General features: G+C 42.8%; 1 long non-coding RNA gene across 2 annotated transcripts in view; it reads left to right on the top strand.

The window, feature by feature from the left end:
* Positions 1-554: 554 nt before the first annotated feature.
* LOC142775057 (uncharacterized) overlaps positions 555-16080 on the top strand; it is a 39327-nt gene continuing 23801 nt past the window's right edge. For both annotated transcript variants that reach the window (XR_012886658.1, XR_012886657.1), the window contains exons 1-2: positions 555-712; positions 10614-10826. This is a non-coding gene — a long non-coding RNA (uncharacterized LOC142775057). The remainder of the gene's footprint in view (positions 713-10613; positions 10827-16080) is intronic.

The raw sequence follows: 16080 nt of genomic DNA, 5'->3' as shown, positions 1-16080 counted from the left end.
AAGGTGAAGCTCAAGCGTCCTCCATCTTTTACACAGTGACGCATGTTTCATATAACTAGCTTCTTACAGTTGTGCAACGATGCCAACAGCCACATGGGTAATACAAACACCATAAGTGCTGACCTGATAACTTAAGCTTGTGCTTTATTTGTTTTTTTTTAGAAATACTGCCAATCTCAAGCGAGGTCAAGACAGTGAAAAGGGGAGGGCTGCGGGAGAATACATAAAACAATAAAGAAATTAAAATAGTTGTACATTGCACTAAAAATTCATAAATGCATACATTGTTTAACTACAAGTTATACAATACAAACTTAATTTCAATAGGAAAAAAGGACTAACTGAGAAGACGACCGTACATAAAAATAATTGAAGTACTAACTTGACTCAACAGTTCTTTTTAGTAAAGCTCCTTCGATTGTCGTACTGAATATGTCTAGTGATTGAATGTTTGCAGTTAATGGATCTAGTTCATTCCAGTTTATTATGGCTCTCAAGAAGTAACAGTATTTAAAGCAGTCAGAATTGTGTGCATATTCAAATAGAGTCATGGAGTGTGTGTTACGTGTACGCCTGTATGAGGTTATCCAAATATAGGAAGTGGAATGAATGCTCACCTGGTTGTGTAGTGATATATGCATGAATTTTACTGTAATAATTTTGGACCTAATTTCAAGACTATAAAGGTCTGACTTTTTTAGTAACTCAGTTGGTGAGTCTGAAGTTTTATATTTCTTAAATACAAATTTGATGGCCTTTCTTTGAATTCCTTCGAGTTTATCAATGTTATGCTTAGTGTACGGGAACCATGCAACGTTAGCATCTTCAAGCACTGATCGAACAAAAGTTTTGTATGCTAAAAGCTTGATGTCAGGTGGCGCAAGGTGGAGGTGTCTTTCGAGAAAGAGCTTTTTAAGGCAGTTGATTTAATAATGTTAGTGTGGGAGTCCCATCAAAGATGATAAGTAAGTAACAAACCGAGGTATTTGTGTTCTTGAAGTCGAGCTAGCTGTATGTTATTTGCGGTATATGCCAACTCAGACAAGTGTGTTTTTTCTGCTAATTGTTTAGGCAGCCGATTTACTAAAGGTAAGGGTCATTTGCCACTGAGTACACCATTTAGAAACTAAGTGTAGGGCTTTGTTTAATGTTTTGTAATCCTCGCAAGAACTAATTTTTGATAAAATATACAATCGTCAGCAAGCAATCTAATTTTAACACCTATGCTAGATCGTCAATCATTGACAAAAATTAGAAAAAGAAGTGAAGCCAGCACACATCCTGAGTTACTCCAGATGTGACGTGTGAAAGAGTAGATGACTCATGGTGCATTTCATCAAACTCGATATGGTTGGTAAGGTAATCTTGAATCCAGGTGATGACGGGTTCGCTTTGAAGAGTTGTCTTAATTTTAGTCATGAGTTTACCATGCGAGACCCGCTCGAAAGTTTTCGAAAAATCTACTAAAAGAGGGTCCATTTGTTTTTGCGATGCTAAGTGCTATGCCATGGATTAGCTCAACAAGCTGGGTGACAATGAATAGACGTTCTCGAAAGCCTTGTTTATTCATTTATTTATTTATTAGAATACCCTCAGGGCCCGTAGGGCATTACAGAGGGGGTGGGTACAACATATATAACACAGAAGAAAAAAAGACAAAATAAAGAAACAAGTGTCAGATGCGCAAATCAGGAAAGCAACATAAGTCAACTAAAAATGTATAAGAATTCAAGCACATACAAGACAAAGATAGATAATGGAAACTGCGTATAGTTACAAGCTTTGCTGAGAAATTGCAGTCTTGAATAACAAAGGGTCTGTTATTGATACAACGGAAGAGGGAAGGTGGTTCCAATCGGCAGCTGTTTTCGGTAAGAAGGCTGCTGAAAAGAATTTGGTGCGGCAAAACGGAATGGCAACCTTATGCTGATGATCAATGCGCGATGAGTGGTATGACGGTTGTGAAATGAGGTCTCGCTTCATTGATGGATTGTGAAAAAATATCTTATGAAAAAAATGCAGTCGCGCCAGTTTCCTCCGGACAGTTAAATTGGGTAGGTCAAGGTTAGATTTCATTTCTGATATGCTAGCAGTACGGGAATAATTAGAACAAATGAACTGAACTGAGCGGTTCTGAACAGATTCTAACGCGTTAATTAAATTTTGCTGCACGGGATCCTATATAGCGGACGCGTACTCAAGCTTTGGGCGAATTAGTGATCGGTATAATAGAATTTTGAGGGACAGCGGAGCGCGAGAAAAGTTGAGGCGTAAGTATCCTAGCGTTTGGTTAGCGTTATTACAGATGCAGGTAACATGCGTGTGCCAAGATAGATTGTTGGTAATTTAAACGCCGAGGTACTTATATGAAGAGACATGCTGGAGTGGAACGGCGTTAATTCTGTAGGTACAGGGGGGAGAAATAGATCGCCGGGTTATTGACATGCATTTAGATTTGTTAGAGTTGAGAGTCATAAGCCATTTATTGCACCAGGTTGAGACAGTGTCAAGGTCTGACTGTAGAAATTGGTTATCATATTCATTGTTTATTTCGCGGTAAATTACACAATCATCTGCAAATAACCTTATAGCGGAGTTAATGCTGTCTGGGAGATCATTATTATATATAAGAAAAAGTAAAGGGCCTAATACGGAACCTTGGGGTACGCCGGATGTTACTTTAGAAAGAGGTGAGTTATAGCCATTAGTTGTTACAAACTGAGTGCGATTAGTCAGAAAGCATTCAATCCATTTAAGAATGTTCGGGTCAATGTTTAAGGCACTAATTTTCAGGAGGAGTAATTGGTGAGGTACTTTATCGAATGCTTTTTGAAAGTCAAGAAAAATGCAATGCACAAGTGAGCCGCGATCTAAAGCCGATGCTATGTCATTAGTAAAATAAAGAAGTTGGGTTTCACATGAGTAACTTTTTCGGAATCCGTGCTGGTAGGGAGTAAAAAAAGAATTTGATTCTAGGAATGAGACAAGGTTGGAGTAAATTATATGTTCTAACATTTTACAAGGAACACTGGTTAGGGAAATCGGTCTGTAATTGAGAGGAGACTGTGTGTTACCAGATTTGTGCAGAGGGACCACCTTCCCCACTTTCCAGTCAAGCGGCAAAGTGGAGGTCTGAATAGATTGCGAAAATATTAAGGACAAGTAAATTGATGAATACACTGCAGTGTTTTTTAGAAACTTTGAGTTGATTTCATCTACGCCACAAGAAGAGGATAACTTAAGCTTGTGAATTAAATTTTGCACTCCAACGGCATCAACGGTAACAGGATACATGGGTAAAAAATCACGACTAGGCATTTGCGGCAACGCAGAAGCAGAACAACTCGAAAAAGAAGTAACAAAAAAATCATTTAATGCAATGCAACACTCTTCACAGCGAACTGGCTGCCCGTCTGAGTTCGTAAGCGAAATGTTTTTCTTTTCCCTAGGTTTAACAGTTTTCCAAAACTTAGAAGGGTTGGTTACAAGAATTGAGGGAAGGGTATTTTTAAGAAAAACGCGCTCGGCTTCCTTGATAGCTGCTCTGTATTCGGAAAGGACAGATTTGTACACGTGCCAACGGGCTAACGAATTAGTCTGCTTTGCATGACGGAACAACCGTTTCTTTTTATTCCGCAATTTTTTTAAGTCAGTTCAGAACCAAGGGGGGCGTTGGCGACCCTTGATAACGTATGTGGGAATGTATCGCGTGATTAAAGATTCAACTTTCATTTTGAACAAGTTCCAGTTTTGTTGAACGCTGCGATCAAAGAAGCCATTAGCAAAGCTCTCAAAATTCGATTCGAGTTCACTGTTGATTGAGTCATAATTGCCGCGTTAGTAGTCTCTTATTGTTTTCCAATTGTTTGACCGACGCCTTAAAGAACCTGTTAGATTGAAGTGCACGAAACAATGGTCACTTATGCTTGGGATATATGAAATAGAATGTACAAGGTCAGGTACAGTGGTGAGAATCAGATCAAGAACATTTGATGAATTGGGGCCCATTTTTGTTGGTTGCATTACGAGTTGGGTAAGGTTAAAGTCTTCGCACAGTTCCACGAAATGTAAACTGTCGGCTGAAAGTGAGCTTAATGAACAGGAAGGAAGTGACCAGTTTATTTTCGGGTAGTTAAAATCGCCTAGAATAAAAACAGGTGTATGCGGGTGCCTTTTGACAATATCATTCAAAGCATCATGCAGTTGCTCGCAAAACACTGGCGTCGCACTCGGAGGGCGGTAACAGCCACAAAATATGACATTTTGATAGTTGACATGGAGGGAAACACAGACAAATTCTAAAGGTGATGCTATTACTATATGGCTAGAAACTATATAATCAGCTACGGCTATAAGTACACCACCTCCTGGCGATTCTTCTCTACCACATCTGTAAATGGTATAATTATTTTCACAATCGAACAGCTCTACACTTGCAATGTTAGGGGTAAGCCAGGTTTCCGTTAACACCACAACATCGGCGGCGCAGTCATCAAAAATTGAAGATAATGCATCCCGTTTGTTAAGAACACTTCGTACGTTAGAATATAAAACTGAGTAGTTACGATAAGTAGCCGTGGGGTGAACTTTGTTAGGATAAGAGCGTATCTTCGTCGGCATGCGTAGCGTAGGACGAAGCTTCTGATGAGTTCTGCGCATTTGTATGCGGCTCACAAACGCTGTCGGTCACCGGAGAGTACACAAAGCACTTTTTGTTGATGTAAAGCTTATTGTACTTGACGGTATACTTCTCGCCACTCGCCCTGCCGAACTCAAAAAGCTTCTTGCGCACGCTTCTTGTTGCGCGGCAGAAATCCTCGCTGATTGACACATGAGACTCGCGAAAACTACTTCTAGACTGCAGTATGCTTTCTCGGAACTTAAAAGAAGCACATTTTACGATCACTGGTCGAGATTTGCCAACTACGAATCTGCCTAGCCTGTGCGCGCGGGATATGCGGTCGTCGCTACTTCCCAAGTTTAGCTTCAGGGTTTCATTGAGGATTTGGCAAATTTTTTCTTCTGATTGCGCCCACGTTTCCGAATCGCAATCTTCTATTCCATAAAAAATCAAGTTTTCTCGGCGAGAACGATCTTCAAGTTCGTCAAGGCGCTTGTTAACCGAAAGTACCTCCGGTACCCGTTGACGATTCGGCTCGCTGTCTGAGACCCGGACACATTCCTCAACTGCGCATAATCGGTTGTCTAATTCTGCCACTTTTTGTTCAAGAGACACTTGCGCTTCTCTAACTTCGTTAATGGATTCCATAAGTTCTTCGTCTTTTGCGTCTATCTTAGAGTGCAGCCCCTTAATCAACGAGATTAACTCGGTGTATTGCTTCCCCGTATCTTCTTTTGGCGGGCCCGGGTTTTCCTCAACATCGCCGGACATAGCCAGAAGCCTAACGACATGAACGCACTCACAAATGGACATAAGCAAAACTTGTGGGCATGGAAGCATCAGCAAACAAACGTTGTTTGTTTTTTTAGCATAGAGGGAAACCGGTGAACTAACCTGCACAATATAACAGAAGGGTGTCAGATGCGTGTACATCTTTGCCGAAGTTCCATGCCCACTAAAGGGTTGATAAGGTGAAAGCTTTTTTCTTCAAGGTATGTGTTTATGCTTTCAAGCACTGTGTTCAAGGAGTTTACTGAGCTAGTTAGGGAGATGGCCTAGAAATTAGAGACTTCAGGTTTGTCGCTAGAACTAGAATTGTACTAGAATAATTTTTGCGACTTCACAGTCTCGTGGTAATCTACAGGCTGATAATGATTTATCAAAAATTAAGCACAGGTGTTTGGCTAAACATGCGGCATATCTTTTCAGGACTATAGTAGGTATTATCTGGCCCCAGTTCTTTTTTATTGTCGTTAATCAGTAATAGTCCAAACAGACCAGGTTAAGTTACAACAGGTGTTTCTAAGCGTGTTTGATTGCACGGGTAACATGTGGAATGTTTCCATTATCCACCGTAAAAACTAAAAGTATTCATTGAAAATATTTGCTCTAGAGAGGTTCTCTTCAGAGGGAACCGGGTACTCACTTTGTTTTCTAGGTTTAAAATGATTCTACAACTTGTGACGAGAAGCTTTTAGGAAGTTCGAAAAAGTAGTGTTAAGGTAGTTTGCATTAGACCCCTTTATTTGACTTTTCATAATACGAATGGCAGTGGAAATTACTTCACGAGACGGGCTGTTGGGAATAAATTTCCATGTCTTCCTTAAGCGTTTTTCATTAATAATTTCGCAATTATTCTGTGAAACTTTGAATCTATGCCATAGTTGTTCAATGTCTGACGTTGCATTATTGGATAGCTCTAGAAAGACAGGAAATCTGTCAATGAGGTGATCGAGGATGCTGTTGTACTCAGGGTTATAGGAATCCTCATGGGTAGTATTGGTATTTAGGTATGATATGGTGCCACGAATTGTTGTACTACAAAAGATGAGTTTATGATCCTCTACACCATTCATGACATCAATTTTCACTCAATCGTATGGGAAGTGATCAATGAGAAATACTAAATCTAGAATGTTAGAATAAGTCCCACATTTACGCGTAGGTTGAGTTACTATTTGGCACAAATGAAGAATAAACACAGTATTAGAGATAATTTCGCAAGAAGTGGGAAAATGCAACGTGCTTACGAGGATGGTAGCCCGAGCTAGAGCTACGTAGACTAACTTGCGCCAGTGGCACTTAAATAAAAAGTTGACATTAACCCTACAAGCCATTGTTAAAAATAAGAGTGAATATGTATTATTTGCCGAGTTGGGCAGCCAACACTGCAGTCATAACTGACGTTAAACCAACACGGTCTTTTTACAAAGCAGCTTCTAGGCTCGGCGTGGTTCTGTGGCGTAATACTTCAATGTCACACAGAATTTGTGCGTTAGACTCCTGCTGGGTCTTGAATATTATTTGCATTCATCATGTCTATGCTGAGATCAGAAGTTTCACTTACCATTCTAACATTTAATTTAGTAATTTCGGTACTGGCCGTTCCGGCATATATGAACTGTCAATCACCTGTGGTGCTTACCTGAATACCGTGGCCAGTGGTATATGGGTACGGGCCGCACGTGTGGCGAGGAAAGGATTTGACGACCTACGCGACGAGATTTTCGCGCTGTTCATGTCGAGACCAGCCAGGCATATTGTCAACTTTGTCAACGCTTTCACTCTCTCATACTACTTTTGGTCTACCCCAGGCTAAGGAGGTGATTACGACAGCACCTAGGCATTCGTGGCTTGATAGATAGATAGATAGATAGATAGATAGATAGATAGATAGATAGATAGATAGATAGATAGATAGATAGATAGATAGATAGATAGATAGATAGATAGATAGATAGATTTTGTGCTCAGTTTAGCACACCATGCACAATCTTGTGAATGAGAAATACATGCTGTGCACGCGCCTGATTTCATCCTAATTCTCAGTGCTGACACGCTTTATTGAAAACGCATGCGATGGAGAATTTTCGCTTAATTTACAGAACTCATTGGCTCATTTATCAGAAATGTGCGATGATAATGCAGTTTAAGGTGTCTGACTATTCTAATCTAAGCTGGAAAATAAAGGCTCGGTGAAACTTTGTTGTCCATTACCCTTTGTATCTCACCCGTCTTGGTATATATCTATAACTTAGCTCTTGGATGCGCCGTTACTACAAGCTCGTTAGCACGGGTTCGACTTCCGACTATGGCGGCTGCATTTTAATAGTGGTAAAATGTCAAGAACAGCCTTGTGCTTATGTTTGGGTGGCAGTTGGAGAACCCCTGTTGGTCGAAATTATTCTGGAGGTCCATACTGCAGCATGCCCATTTATAGTGTGGTGGCTTTGATACATAAAACTGCAGCAGCTATGTATGTTGCGGTACTTTCGCGCATGGACCGTGCTGTGTTATCACGTTTCCTTAAATATTGAAAAAAATTAACTTTGATGCTCTTTTAATTGTTTGGTCTACAGGCACGTCCTATAGACGCTCTCGCCAGTACCTGCCGGTGTCTGGCAACATTATTCGTTCACCGGAAACTTGTCCTCGGAAACTCGCTGTTTACCTTACTTTTGCGCTGCTTTAGCGTTTGTTGCTGACCGTGGATGCTAGTGTTTTGATGTTTTATGTGGAGATAATAATGCCGATGAAGCGCTCGACACTCGTGAACAACCGTGTTGTGCCCAACAAGCCCGAACAAATTGTACATGCTAGTCAAAACGTTCTCTTTTCGTACCGATGGAGATGGATTGAGCACCAGCACTGCAGCGATCACGGGGAAAAGTGCACTTCCTTAAATAGCACGTAGGTTTGTTCTGACCACTTCATTAGAGGCATTGTAAAGTTCATCGCAGGCTAATGGCACAAATACGATCTCTAGAAGCCAGATTAGTCAAAAACCGCCAATAACATAGAACACATCAGACGCCGTCGTCTTTCACCCGTGGCAGATAAGTGTACTGACGCCTGAATGGTGTAGCTAAAGAGGATAGCTAACAATAACAATCCATCAAAAAGGTGTTACAGGTATAGTTTAAAACACAACAATGATGTTTACTGTTCGAAACAACATGGGGCACAAAACAACCACACTCCACATGAATCGCCGCATTGTGTACGCTGCTGTGTAAATGTTTTGTTGCCGTTGAATTTGCTTTGTTTTAACGCGACGCCTGGGAGTGTGTTTGCATCTGTGCGAACAAATTACTCATCGCCTGTCTTGCTGTTGCCAGTGAACATCACCTCATTCTAACTAATTTATCTTTGCGTGTTGACATGGCCTGTTGGTTGTTGTGGGTTTAACATGAAACTTTTATTTATGAATTGTTACTCTTAAGTAAACCATAATACTTATCGTGACTCAGCCACAGTTGACGTCATAGAACATTCAGTACAGTTTATGAATTATGTTACACCAAACATTTCGAATCGCGAGCGATTCATATCGGCCCTAATCTCTATAAAAAAGTCACAAATTCACGGCTAGAGTTAGGCAGTGATTGTGTTAAAAAAGAATTAGAAAATCACGCCAAGAATGACAAGCAGCTCGATCAATACTTCCAGCACAGTGCTACAGCAAAAATAATGACGCTCGCAAATAATGCATAGGTATACACAGGACAAGTGTGAACTAACAACCGTCATAGTTGCTACGTGTTTGCACTTGACGAACGCGCTGAAAATGTCCACATTACAGAAGCTGGCGCTGTTTGATTTTTTTTTCTTTTAAACTGCGTCACGTTGAATTATCTCTCTGCATCTCCTGCCACGCGGTGACGTCTGACGCCCAGTGTGTCCCAAGTTCTTCATTTTTAAAGGGCCAGTCAAGAGGCTCCGAAACAAGCAGGAAAAGTTCGCGCATTTGCCCTGCACGTGACCAACCTCTTTCCACGCACCATGACGTCAACTGGGCGTTCGGCAACGTTGACTTTATTGCCGTTCATTGAGACCTGATTTAGACCAATCGATGAGCTGCGTGCTGCATCACGTCGCCGATCACCGAGCTGACGTCACTGCGCGTCGAAAGAGGTCGGTCACACGCAGGACAAGTGCGTGAACATTTTATGCGCCTTTCGGAGCCTGTAGACTGGCCCTTAAAAGGCGATATTCTTTCTTGGGTACCTTCGTCGCCGAAATTTTGGTCTCTCTGTCTTTCTGTCTCTTTTTCCGCAGTAAAAATCTCCCTAACGGCACCAAACGATACCTCAAAGGCCAACGCCCACCAATGTTTCTCAAGTTTCAGCGTTCATATTTGCACGATTGTCAATTGAAAAGCAATCATTGCGCAAATCTGAGGCATCAGAACAAGACCTCGATGTTTTGTATGTGTGCTTTTTTACTCGAGCAGGCACACACAAGTAATTCTAAGGACCGTAGCGTTTATCACGCCACGCTGACAGTGCAACGCTAGTCTCAAACCGACAAGTGTTTTCAACGCTTTACTCGTGACTAACGTGCCAGATAGCCATTGTGTCTAACTTGCCTCGATGCGCTCACTCGCCTTCACTGTACGGATCGAGACTTCCTAACGCAGTGCTTCCAGAATACAATTCAACTATTCTTTTCACGCAAAAAATCAAATAAACGTTTTGTTCCCTCTTTCGCAACGCAAGATTATTGTCTTTCGACGACATTTATAGTGACGCATGCAGATATGGGGCCATTTTTTTTTCTTTTCTGCATTATGAGTGGTACTAAAGGGGGCCACTTTTTTGCGAGAATCAAGGAAAATACCCTCAAGTTGTTCAGAGATCTGCGTACTGAGAGTGCTAAATAGCACATACTAATAGCTCACCGTTATGTCACTCGCACAAGCATGGCCGGTGGCTACGTCGGCTAGCCAGCAGGTGGAGCGAGGGGTTGCTGGTTTGAACCCCAGTTTGTTGAATTTGAAACTTGTTCGACTTATTCAATATTTGTTATGCCTTTTTACATACATAAGTACCTATACATATCTATGACACGACGGTGACGGTGAAAATTAGCCGAGAGTGTCCATATGACTGCTATCGCAGGATTGCCTGGTGTGACACAGGCGCAACAATAAGCGCTTCATCCTGTGGTTGTGTGCCTAGACGAAAACTAAATTATGTTTGTTATTTCACAGGATCATCTCTACTCGAAGAGCCGAATTGCACAGCTTCACTATGAACCAGGGAACATCAAAACTGCTGAAAGACGGAGGATAGATTGTGCTAGAAAAACCAGCCACCCTGTTTACGAAGTGTCTCCTGATGGAAAGAGTACCAGAACCTTTTCAAAATGCTAAAATCATCTTAATCTATAGGAAAGCAAACGACAAGGACTTGAAGAAATACAGGCCAGTCAGCTTACTCTTCATCGTATACAAGTTGCTTACAAAGATAATTGCTAACAAAATTAAGACATTAGAATTCAATCAACCAAAGAAACCAGCAGGATTTTGAACAGGTTACTCAACGATTGATCCCATTTCTACTATCAATCAGGTAATAGAAAAGTGCTCAGAATACAATCAACCATTTAAATTACGAGAATGTGTTTGATTCACTAGAAATATTAGCAGTCAAGCAGACACTGTGGAATCAGGGTGCCGACGAAGCATATACAAACATCCCGGAAGAAATATACAGAAACTGCCACTATAGCGCTCCATAAGGAAAACAACAAAATACCAATCAAAAAGGGTGTAAGGCAGGGCGAAACAACCTAGCCAATGCTATTTACAGCCTGCTTACGGAAGGTTTTCAGAGGCCTAGAGTGGGAAAAGTTCAGAATAAGAGTTGATAGAGAATACCTTACTTAGGTGTGCTTTGCCGGTGACACTGTATTGCTGAGTAACATGGAGGACAAACTGCAGCTCCTGATTACGGAGATGAACAATAAGAGCAAAAATGCCGGTCTTCAAGTTAATCTGCAGGAAACGAAAGTAATGTAAAACAACCTTGCAAGAAAACAGCTTTTCGAGATAGGTAACAGTACACTTGAAATTGTAAAAGAATGCTTCTACTTATGACAGGTAATAACTGCGAAACCAAACCACGCGATTGAAGTAACTAGAAGAATAAGAATGGGGTGGAGCATGTTTGGATATTAATTTCAAGTCATCACTGGTAGATTCCCACTATCTCTCAAGAGGAATGTATAAAACAGCTGCATCTTGCTGTTACTTAGCTATGGAGCTAAAACCTAGAGGTTTAAAAAGAGGGTTCAGCTTAAATTGAAGACGACGCCGTGAGCGGCGGCAAGGAAAATGGTAGGTGTAACCTTAAGAAACAAGAAAAGAGAAGTGTGAATCAAGGAACAAACCGAAATCAAGGATATCATTGTTGAAAACAAGAAGAGCAAATGGGCATGGGCCAGGCACGTAGCACATAGAAAGGACAGCTACTCGTCATGAAGGGTAAATGAGTGGATTTTCAGAGAAGGCAAGCGGGGGAAACAGAAAGTTGGGTGGGAATAAGACTGGATAGTTTGCGGTTAAAAAGGGGCAGCAGCAAGCACAGGACAGAGTTGCCTGGCAAAACCTGGGAGAGGTCTTTGTCTTGCTGTGGACGTAGTCGGGGTGCTGCTGCTGATCGTGATCACTGTGGATCCGACCACTCCTCTTCTACATGTCGACAAGGGCTTACAGTCAGGATGGCTGGGGGTCCAGGAGCAATTTCCATTTTTAAGAGGAAGTTTGGGCACCACTTTGATCTCAAGTGGGGTCCGGACAGGCAGAGTTGGTCGAGTTTTCACTTTGTGCTCTGTGGACTATGTCAAAAAAACCTTTCTGGGAGGGTCCGGGCGCACTGGCCTCGGGGGCCACCCCATGAGAGCCCCTTCCAATTATGGGGGACTGTGGAAGACAAGTGCGCTAGGCATACACTTGTCTTCATGATTGAAGCAGTTGTGTAGGTGCACCAACCAAACAAAGCCATAGTATCAGATATCCTGGGCTGCTCAGGAGGCCAATCAGAGGCCGCGTCGTATGCTTGCCATCTTGGGACTTTCACGATAGGTTTTCTAAATGCCCCACAATCGGCATAGGTCGCCTATGCTTATAGCCTGCGCGCACTAATAGGCTGAAGTTCTGACGAAGCACTCTAACATGATTAAAAGGTTACCTGAGAGTGACGCATACAGTAGGTTAGAAGAAGTCGCTGGCAGTGAAGTGCTTGCTGCACATGGTCGATGAAAGCGTTGGAGTTTTCCCATACTGAGCTTGATTATTCACTTCTTTTACTAAAGATTCTTGGGACAGCTGTGGAAGCTCACGTCCTTTTAACGAGCGGACGAATTAAACAGACGCGCTACTTCATCATTACGCAGCACTTGCCGCGGAAACAAGCACCCGCAGTTCTAATCCACAAAGTGCTCTGATTCCTAAATAAGCGCCAAATGCAAAGACACATGGTTTTTCGAACGGAATCGATAGCAAATGCAACTAACTGAACTGCCTCTTGATTTACTTTTATTACAACGGTGGTTTTCACATGGCGCTGGGCCTAGTGGCCGAGGAAAGCTCGCCACCCCTCTCTCAGACGTCATTCAGGCGTGGTTTGCAGTGCTACCATCAGTCGCACACTAGGCGAATAGCGATCCCTCCCAAGATAAAGGTAGTATTACATATACGGCAACAAAATAGGCAAATGGGTTAAGCCTACTGCCTTCTGAGAACTAGAGTAATAACAGTTATGCAGCATAAAAATAAATGTGTAACACCTCCTTCTCCCAGGCGTAAAGTATTATCGCGTATACATCATAAAAATGAGCAAATCTCTAAGGCCTTCTTACCACAGGCGTAAAGTAATATTCATATACAGCACAAAAAAGAAGCTAATTTGTTTACCTCCTTCTCGTGGGGGTAAAGTACTATCACTCTTTCGCATAAAATCTGCAAAAATGAAAACAATCTAGGAATAATGGAATATCACTTATCAAAATGAAATTAAGCAAATGTGTAAAGCCACTACCCCCAGTTATAAAGTAGTATAGCTTACACAGCAGTAAAATAAGAAGTGTGTAAGCCTTCTCTCCCCTGGTGTAAAGTAGCCTCGCTTGTACAGCATACAAAGCAAATGTGGAAAGCATTGTTTCTCCCCAGAAGTAGAGTAATATTGCTTATATAGTATAAAAATAAGCAAACGTCTAACGCCTCCCTACTGCATATGTGAAATAATCATATTATACGGCACAAAAACAAGCTAATGTGTAAAACCTCCTTCCCCCAGGAGGAAAGTAATGTCACTCTCATTGCAAAAAATATGCAAAAATACAGACTCCAGGAGTTATGGAATATCGTTTATTATATATAATAAATGCAAGCTCAAAAGCGGAAGCAGCGTCGGCGAAGAAGCAGCAAGAGCTGGCCGGGTATGCGGGTAGCGTCGCAGCAGCAACCAGGCAGTCTTTGCTCGCGCCTCGCGCCAACGTGTCGATGTCACTGCAGTAGAGGCCATTCCTGTTCACTACATATTGTTTCCTGTCAAAAAAGGGGCCATCCTGGTGACTCACGGAGAACAGAGTACGAGCGGATCGTAATATTGTTTCAACCGCTGTACGTGAACGGTTATACGACCCCGATAGCGCTAGTCCGTGGATGGCATAACGGGTTTTACAATGTACTTAACAGATGAAGTCTGCGAGACAACGTGGTAGGGTCACTGGTATTTCGAAACAAGCTTCCAAAAAAGACCTGTAGGGACAGCGAGAACCCAAAGGCACGCACGAGTGTCCGCAACAAACTTAGGGTACGGCTGGTTCTCATCCCGTCGAGACTTTTGTCTCTATTGGTCGATGGTTGTGAATGACTGCGCGAGCTCACGGAATTCCTCGGCGTGGTGGCAGCTTCAGAGATAGGCGTAGACTCGGAGTAATCGGGGTAATAGGGCAGAATACTATCTAGTGTGGTGGAACGGTCTCATCCATATAACAGGGAAAATTGCGAAAAGCCCATCGTTGCCTGTGGAGCAGTGTTATACGCATGAGTCACGAAAAGCAGAATTAGGTGCTAATCGGAGTGGTCTGAGGCAACGTACTTAGATATCATCTCCCCTAAGGTACAGTTGGATCTTTTTACCAAGCCATACGTTTGTGGGTAGTAGGCGGTGGTAGTCCGGTGAATAATACAGCATTTGGCAATGAGTCCGTTGAAGACTTCAGAGAGGAACCCACGTCCTCTGTCCCTTAGAAGCTCACGCGGTGCGCCGTGACGAAGAATGAAGTTCCACAGGAGAAAAGATGATGCGTCACGTGCTGTGGCAGCAGGCAAAGTGGCTGTTTCTGTGTATCGCGTAAGTAGTCAACAACGACAACAATTTAACCGTTTCCAGAAGCCTTGAATAGAACAGGCCCATAAGATTAATTCCAACGTGTTTGAAAGGCCTGGTTAGGCAAGAAATTGGCTGTATCGAACCAGAGGCGTGATGACGGACAGCTTTGCGTCGTTGACACTGCGGGCATGACTGAATGTACTTGCGCACAAAGGTGTACATGCCTTGACAATAAAACCGGGAGGAAAAACGAGCGTCTGCTTTGAAGACACTTGCATGTGCGCAGTGAGGATCGGCGTGGAAAGCTGAACATATTCCAGCACGAGAAGCGAGGTATGACCAGTAACCACTTTCGGCCGTCGGACTTGTAATTCTTGCAAGAAAGGGAGCCGTCGCGGATTTTAAAGTGAGCGGCTTGACGGCGCATAGTTCGAAAAGAAGGAGAAGTCGACGGGTCTGAAAGGAATCGTAGAAGAGCGCTGATCCAGTCATCCTTACATTGCTCAGACACCATGTCGCAATTTTCTGGGAACGCAACCGTTTCGTCCACGGCAATTACACGTGCAGAGCTTTCAGAGGAGACAGGGGAACGCGATAGGGCATCGACATCAGTGTGACTTCGGCCAGACCTGTGGACAAAACGCATGTCGAACTCTTGCAACCACAAAACCTAGTGAGCTAAATGGCCAAAGGGGTCTTTCACCGTTGATAACCAATAAAGCGCATGGTGATCAGCGACTACGTCAACGGTGTGACCATATAGGTATGGTCTCCAATTTACCTAGAACCCCAATATTTGCCAGACACTCCTCTGTCACAGCGTAGTTATTCTCTGCTTTGGTGAGAGTATGGCTTGCATATACGGCTACGTACTCCTAGAATCCCTATTTGCACTGTGCGAGCACTGCACCGTGTCTAACACCACTGACATCGGTGTGTTCCTCAGTCGGAGCAGTCGCGTCGAAGGGACGCAAGACTGAAGGAAAGCTTAGCAGGCGGTGCGACGCTTCGAAGGCATTGTCACAGATGGGCGACCAAGCGTAAATTTTCGAGACACTTCGTAGAAGTTTAGTCAAGAGGGCGGCGATCATCGCAAAATTCTGAATAAAGTGGTGGAATTGCGAGCGTAAGCCAAGAAACCTGCGCAGATCCTTCAGAGATGCAGGTTTAGGGAACTCAGCAACTGCCCGAAGCTTGGCGGTGTCCGGAAGAATCCCGTCTTTAGGACAAAATGACCGAGGGTGCTGAACTGACTTGCGCCGAAGTAGTATTTCTTCGCGTTCAGCTGAATGCCAGCGTCAGTTAGGCACTGCAGTACTTAATGTAGCCTTCGAAGAT

Source organism: Rhipicephalus microplus, chromosome X (assembly GCF_043290135.1).
Source record: "Rhipicephalus microplus isolate Deutch F79 chromosome X, USDA_Rmic, whole genome shotgun sequence".
Taxonomy (NCBI): domain Eukaryota; kingdom Metazoa; phylum Arthropoda; class Arachnida; order Ixodida; family Ixodidae; genus Rhipicephalus; species Rhipicephalus microplus.
The sequence above is the reverse complement of the archived record's forward strand: the minus strand, read 5'-3'. Positions and strand labels throughout refer to the sequence as shown.